Source organism: Octopus sinensis, linkage group LG26, assembly GCF_006345805.1.
Source record: "Octopus sinensis linkage group LG26, ASM634580v1, whole genome shotgun sequence".
Classification (NCBI taxonomy): Eukaryota; Metazoa; Mollusca; class Cephalopoda; order Octopoda; family Octopodidae; genus Octopus; species Octopus sinensis.
In genome coordinates, this window is record NC_043022.1 from 14,214,383 (window position 1) to 14,222,629 (window position 8,247).

The 8,247-nt window shown below is 35.0% G+C and overlaps 1 protein-coding gene across 1 annotated transcript in view; it reads right to left on the reverse strand.

Moving 5' to 3' along the window:
- Positions 1-2,650, reverse strand: part of LOC118767978 — a 26,631-nt gene extending 23,981 nt beyond the window's left edge. The window contains exon 1 of the mRNA XM_036513551.1: positions 2,241-2,650. The gene's annotated coding sequence lies outside the window, so the exon portion shown is untranslated. The remainder of the gene's footprint in view (positions 1-2,240) is intronic.
- Between the last annotated feature and the right edge of the window lie 5,597 nt (positions 2,651-8,247).

The following is an 8,247-nucleotide window of genomic DNA, read 5'->3' on the forward strand; positions in this document are numbered from 1 at the left end:
TTCACTTGTTTCAATCATTTGACTACGTCCATGCTGGGGCACCAACTTAAGGGGTTTTAGTCAAAAAAATCAGCCCCAGGACTCAGTCTTTTAAAGTTAGTACTTATTCTATGCATATATACATACATGCATACATACACACATATATATGTGTGTGTGTGTGTGTGTGTGTGTGTGTGCATATATATATATATATGTATGTATGTATGTAATGTATGAAGTATATATATATATATATATATGGCACGTAAAAAGCACCCACTACACTCACGGAGTGGTTGGCGTTAGGAAGGGCATCCAGCCGTAGAAACACTGCCAAATCTGACTGGGCCTGATGAAGCTTACCGGCTTCACAGACCCCAGTTAAACCGTCCAACCCATGCTAGCATGGAAAACGGACGCTAAATGATGATGATGATGATGATGATATATATATATATATATATATGTACGTATACATACACTTTACTCTTTTACTCTTTTACTTGTTTCAGTCATTTGACTGCGGCCATGCTGGAGCACCACCTTTAGTCGAGCAAATTGATCCCGGCACTTATTCTTTGTAAGCCCAGTACTTATTCTATCGGTCTCTTTTGCCGAACCGCTAAGTGACGGGGACGTAAACACACCAGCATCGGTTGTCAAGCAATGCTAGGGGGACGAACATAGACACACAAACATACACACAAATACATATATATATATATATATATATATATACATATATACGACAGGCTTCTTTCAGTTTCCGTCTACCAAATCCACTCACAAGGCATTGGTCGGCCCGAGGCTATAGCAGAAGACACTTGCCGAAGGTGCCACGCAGTGGGACTTGAACCCGGAACCATGTGGTTGGTAAACAAGCTACTTACCACACAGCCACTCCTGCGCCTATACTTGCAATTCGAAATTATCATCATAATAACTTTTAAATAAAAGACTAAAAAATCTACATGTTTGTATCATGTATTGAGTCCTACATTTGAAACAGCAACACCAACAACAACTACTATTATTTTACACACACACTGATGTGATTCAAAATAAATATTGATGTAATCAAATGGTTTCAATATGTATAGATTTGTTTAATTATTTACTAGGCTCAAAGCCAATAAGTGTAGTAGCAGTTCAGTAAAACCACCGCAGTGTATTACCGGTACATATAGACCCTAGATAACCCTTTTCATATCAACCTGCTTGATACTGACTCTTGTTTTCTTAGACAAACTTTGTTTTTAACCCTTTCGTTACTGTATTTATTTTGAGATGCTCTGTGTTTTTTTCAATTAATTTTAAATATTACAAAGAATTTAGTAAAATAACTTAGTTATCATTCAGCTAGGGTTAGGAACATAAACTGTGACTAAGATTTGGTGGAAGATTTTAATTCCAAACTTATAAAAACAAGACATTTGTACTCAAAGCCAGAATTGGTTTCAGCTGGGTTGGTAATGAAAGTGTTAAGAATTGTTCTCTATTATATATTTTAACTCTTTTGTTACTATATTTCTTTCAATTACTTTAAATATAGCAAAGAATTTAGTAAAATAACTTAGTTATCATTCAGCTAGTGTTAGGAACATAAACTGTGACTAAGATTTGGTGGAAGATTTTAATTCAAAACTTATAAAAACAAGACATTTGTACTCAGAGCCAGAATTGGTTTCAGCCAGGTTGGTAATGAAATGGTTAAGAATTGTTTCTCTATTATATATTTCAACCTTTTTGTTACCCTATTTCTGTTAAGATGCTCTGTGTTTCTTTCAATTACTTTAAATATAACAAAGAATTTAGTAAAATAACTTCGTTATCATTAAACTAGTGTTAGGAACATAAATTGTGACTAAGGTTTGGTGGAAGATTCTAATTCAAAACTTAAGAAAACAAGACATTTGTACTCAGAGCCAGAGCCAGTTGGTAACAAAAGGGTTAATGATGCCAAAGTTCTTTTGCTAAATTCTTCAAAATTAATTAAAAACGAAGGTGATGTATTCCAACAGAAATATGGTAACAAAAGCCTTGAAGTGATCCAAATTAAAACCTTTCCCCAAAATTTCATGTTGATTTATGTCCCAAGCACCAGGTTAATAATGCCAAACTTATTCTACTAAATTCTTCATTATTTTTACCAAATTAATTAAAACGAAGGCAACATATTTCAACAGAAGCATTGTAACAAAATGGTATTTAAAAGATGGAATAAAAATCTTAAGAGGAGACATACAAAATTTACTTACAGTTTGGACTTCCTTGTATTTCTTCTCGTTTGATTTCGTTGCTGTTGTAATTAACCAGTAGTTAATTACAATTATAATTAATGTCACAAATTTAATAAAATGTCCAGTTTTTTTCAGTTTCCCTTTTCTTGAGGTTTTTTTTTATTTCTCCTTTCCTTTTTTTTAAAAAGTCAAATTTTGTGTAAATGTTTATGTATTTAAAAAATTTTTTTTTGGTTCCGTTTTAATTAAGCCTCCGTTAATATAAGCTAAATAACATTTGCTATATCACTGAAAAACAAGCAGACAACCGTACGGATCGATAATTTAGTGAATAGAGAGATCGTTGAAGAAGAAAGCATAGCAAAATCAAGCTGTAATTAACCAAAGCTCATCAGAACTGATCTGTTCAAGAGCTTCACCCTCTCGGTTCCTATATATACAGGGTGTGTACATATGTATGTGGATGCAATTATTTCAGTGCGTATATGGGGAGAGTAAGATATAAGGAGGTGGGAGAAGGGCTACGGATAATTTGAATGGGTTATTATTATTATTATTATTATTATTATTATTATTATTATTATTATTATTATTATTATTTAGATCTTAAAATAATAAGGAAGGAAGGAAGGAAGGAGGCCTTTTGATGATCAGGTTAATTTGTTAAGATATTTTATGAGTGAAATAGTGGGCTTAGGGTGGTGGTGGTGGCGGTGGTGGTAGTGGTAAGCTTTGAGAGAGAGAGAGGGAGGGAGAGAGTGGGAAAGAAATGATAGGGTGTAGTGGGGTAGGGGAAGGAAGGGAAGAAGAAGTGAAATGGTGTAGCTGTGGTAGTGGTGGTGGTGGTGGTGGGGGAGTGGAAGCGGTTTGTTAACTTTGAGAGAAAGAGAGGGTGGGGTGGGGAAGGAACCGATAGAGAGTTGTAGAAGAAAGGGAGGAAGAGATTAGAAAGCGATGGTGGTGGTAAGAGAGAGAGGGGGGTGGGAGGGAAGAAAACGATAGAGTAGCAGTGGTTGTGGTGGTGGTGGGAAATAGAGGAAGAGATAAAGATGGGAAGAAAGGGAGAGGGAAAGAACTAGTGAAAAGGAGAAACAGAAGGAAGACAGAGAGAGAGAGAGAAGGAGAGGGAGGAATAAAGAAAGAGAGAGAGAGAGCGGGAAGAAAGGGAGAGGGAAAGAACTAGTGAAAAGGAGAAACAGAAGGAAGAGAGAGAGAGAGATAGAGAGAGAGAGAAGGAGAGGGAGGAATAAGGAAAGAAAGAGAGAGAGCGGGAAGAAAGGGAGAGGGAAAGAACTAGTGAAAAGGAGAAACAGAAGGAAGAGAGAGAGAGAGATAGAGAGAGAGAGAAGGAGAGGGAGGAATAAAGAAAGAGAGAGAGCGTGAGAATGAGAGAGGGAAGAATGGAGAGGAAGTGAGAGGGGACGGAGGAAGGAGGAAGTGGAAGAGAAGGGTGGAGATGGGGGGGGGCGACAGAGGGATTGAGGAGAAGTTGATAGAAAATTCTAAAATGAGGGAAAAAACGCCAAGAATGGGAACAGTCAGTCAACATGTGAAATACTGACAGACGACACTGAATGATTGAGAATTGAGAAAATCGAGAAAGAGAGGGAGAGAGAGGAGAGAGAGAGAAAGAGAGAGAGAGGGAGAGAGAGTTTGGATGAGTATATGCATTCAGACGTATGAATAAGTGCAGGAGTGACTGTGTGGTAAGAAGCTCGCTTCCCAACCACGTGGTTCCGGGTTCGGTCCCATGCGTGACACCTTGGGAAAGTGTCTTCTACTTATAGCCAACGGGCCGACCAAAGCCTTGTGAGTGAATTTGGCACACGGAAACTGAAAGAAGCCTGGCGGTGTATATATTATATATATATATATATAAATGCATATAATAAATAATAATAAATGTCTGTATGGCATGTTATATTGTCGTATGCATGTATGTATGTATGTATGCATGTATGTATGTATGTAATTATGCCAATATGTATGTATGCATGTATGTATGTATGCATGCATATGTATGCCATGCATGTAGTGTATCTGGATATGTATGCATGTAGTATGCACGTGTGTATGCATATATGTATGTATGCATTATGTACGCATGTATGTATGCATGCATGTATATATATATTATATCATTAAAAATTTAGCAGAAGCAACAGAGTTCCGCAAGACCCAAAATTCACTTCACCAAACCTGTAGATCATAGATCAATAGATCATAGATAGAAAACAGACATGTAAGTGGATACATGCATGATGTATGTATTCTTTTAATCCCTTATTCTTTCAGTCAGTTTGACTGTGGCCATGCTGGAGCACCGTCTTTCGCAACAAATTAACTAACCAAATTAAACACACAGTGCTTTTTTGTAAGCCTAGTCTTATTCTGTCAGTCTCTTTCAACTGAACTGCTAAGGTTTGGGATGTAAACACAACCACATCAGTGTCACGTGATGGTGGTGGGACAAACACAGACACACAAATACATATATTTACATATACATACATACATTATATATATGTATGTATATATATATAATATATATATATATATATATATATATATATATATAATATATAATATATAATATATGTATTATGTATATGTGTATATAATATTATATGTATGTGTGTGTGTGTGTATATAATATATATATGTATATGTATATATATGTAATATGTATATATATGTATATATATCTATGTATATATATATATATATATATATAATATATATATATATATATATATATATATAATATAATGATGTATATGTATGTGTATATATATATATATGTGTGTCTGTGTGTGTATATATATATATATAATATATATATATATATATATATGTATATGAATATATATTATTAGTATATATATATGTATTATATATATCTAGTATGTATATATAGTATATATTATATATATATATATATATATATATATATATCAACAATCAAGGAACGGCCATAATAGCCATCACCCACTAGAAATAACAGCCAAAGCTTCACCGCAATAAAAGTCAATTCCCTAAACAGGATAAAATTTAAAAAAATTTAACCCTGTAATTCTTATACGATGCACCGTTTCGTCTGCGTTTGAATGGTAAACTACCTGATTAAATTAAATCAAGCACCATCTTCCATAGGCCCTCAGATTCTTCAGAGAATAGCCACAAGTCGGAACAGATATTTTCACGAGGCATCTGTGTTTGTCCCACCACCATCACGTGACAACTGATGTTGGTGTGCTTACATCCACATAACTTAGCAGTTCAGTTGAAAGAGACTGACAGAATAAGTACTAGGCTTACAAAGAGCGCTGTGGTTAATTTGTTTGACGAAAGACGGTGCTCCAGCATGGCCACAGTGAACTGACTGAAAGAAATAAGGGATTAAAAGAATACATACATCATGCATGTATCCACTTACATGTCTATCTTTCTATCTATTGATCTATCGATCTATTGATCTACAGGTTTCCTTAAATTCCTTTAAAATGATTTAGCCCGAAAGCCGCGGCCATGCTGGGGCACCACCGCTGAAAGTTTGGTAAAACTCTTGGCCCTTTTGGAACTCTGTAGCTTCTGCTAAATTTTAATTATATATATATACATGCATGCATAATTACATGCATGCATACATACATACATATATGTATACATACATGCATACATACATATATGCATACATATATGCATACATGCATACATACATATATGTATACATACATGCATACATACATATATGCATACATATATGCATACATACATACATACATACATATATGTATACATACATGCATACATACATATATGCATACATATATGCATACATACATACATACATACATATATGTATACATACATGCATACATACATATATGCATACATATATGCATACATGCATACATACATATATCCATACATGCATACATACATACATGCATACATACATGCATACATACATGCATACATACATGCATACATACATACATATATGCATACATATATGCATACATACATATATGCATACATATATGCATACATACATATATGCATACATGCATACATACATACATGCATACATACATGCATACATACATGCATACATACATGCATACATACATGCATACACATATATATGCATACATACATGCATACATACATACATACATACATGCATACATACATATATGCATACATACATACATGCATACATACATACATACATGCATGCATATATGCATACTTACATGCATACATACATACATATATGCATACATACATATATGCATACATACATACATACATGCATACATACATATATGCATACATACATACATGCATACATACATATATGCATACATACATACATACTTGCAGGCATACATGCATACATACATGCATACATACATGCATACATACATATATGCATACATACATGCATACATACATACATATATGCATACATACATGCATGCATGCATACTTACATGCATACATACATGCATACATACATACATACATACATACATTCATGCATACATACATACATACATACATACATACATACATACATACATACATACATACATACATACATACATATATGTCATGAAGTCTAAAGACTTGAAGAGTTTCATGTTGCAAGACAGTGTGTGAGAGAGAACCATAATGTCATTGGAGAGAAATGTGTCTGTATGGATGATGGCTCACTTGCATTTAATGAGACTGCAAAGAGTGAGACATGGAGATGCCACTATGAAAGGTTGCTAAATGAAGAGAATGAATGGGAGAAAGAGAGTCTGCCGAATGTCGACCCAACAGAGGAACCAGCTATCCGAGTTGATAGTTCCTTGGTAGTTAAGGCAATTAGAAGCATGAAGACAGGGAAAGCCCCAGGCCTATCAGGAATCACTGCAGAGATGCTTAAAATATCTGGCAGTGTTGGCTATAGTTTAGTCAGCTGTATAGTAAATCAGGTGATACATGAAGGAGTCATACCCAATGACTGGTGGAACAGCATAATAGTCAACTGCTACAAAGGTAAAGGTGACGCTTTAGATAGGAATAATTACAGAGGTATCAAGTTATTGGATCAGGTAATGAAAGTCATGGAGAGGGTCATATCCCAACTGATTAGGTAAAGAGTCAGTGTAGACAAGATGCAGTTTGGGTTTGTGCCAGGGAGAAGGACCACTGATGCTATATTTCTAGTAAGACAGATTAAATTCTATGTCTTTGTGCGGCTGAAGATTGCTCTACATTTTAAATTGATGTAATGATTGCATTGTTCAATTAAATGGAGTTGCATGAAACGATTGTACTGCATTACCTCTGGATATCCTTGTTGCTTATTTTGATTATATATATATATATATATTATATATTTGTCTATTTTTGTAATTAATAAATAATTATTAACTGATTATCTCTATTTTATTATTTTCTTAAATATATCATCATCATCAATATCCTCATTGTCATTTAACGTCCGCTTTTGTGTCACCTTTACCTTTGTAGCAGTTGGCTATGGTGCTGCTACACCGGTCACTGGTTATGACTCTTTCATGTATCACCTGGTTAACTATACGGGTGACCAGGCTATAGCTGACACCACCAGATATTTTGAGCATTTCTGTGGTGATTCCTGATGGGCCAGGGGCTTTCCCTGACTTCATACCCTTAATTGCTTTATCTACCAAGGTATTGTGGATTCGGATTGCTGGTGCCTCTGTTGAATCGGCATTCATCAGACTCTCTTTCTCCTATTCATTCTCTTTATTGAGCAACCTCTCATAGTGGCGTCTCCAAACCTCTCTCTATGCAGCCTCATTTAATGCAAGTGAACCATCATCCATGTGGACACATTTCTCTCCTACAACATCACGATTCTCTCTCACACACTGTCTTGCAGCATGAAATACCTCAAGTCTTTGGTCCTCATGGTGCAGAACATTGGCAAATTTTTTCTTATCTGCTTCCTCTCTGGCTAAATAAACCTGTCTCCTAGCTTCCC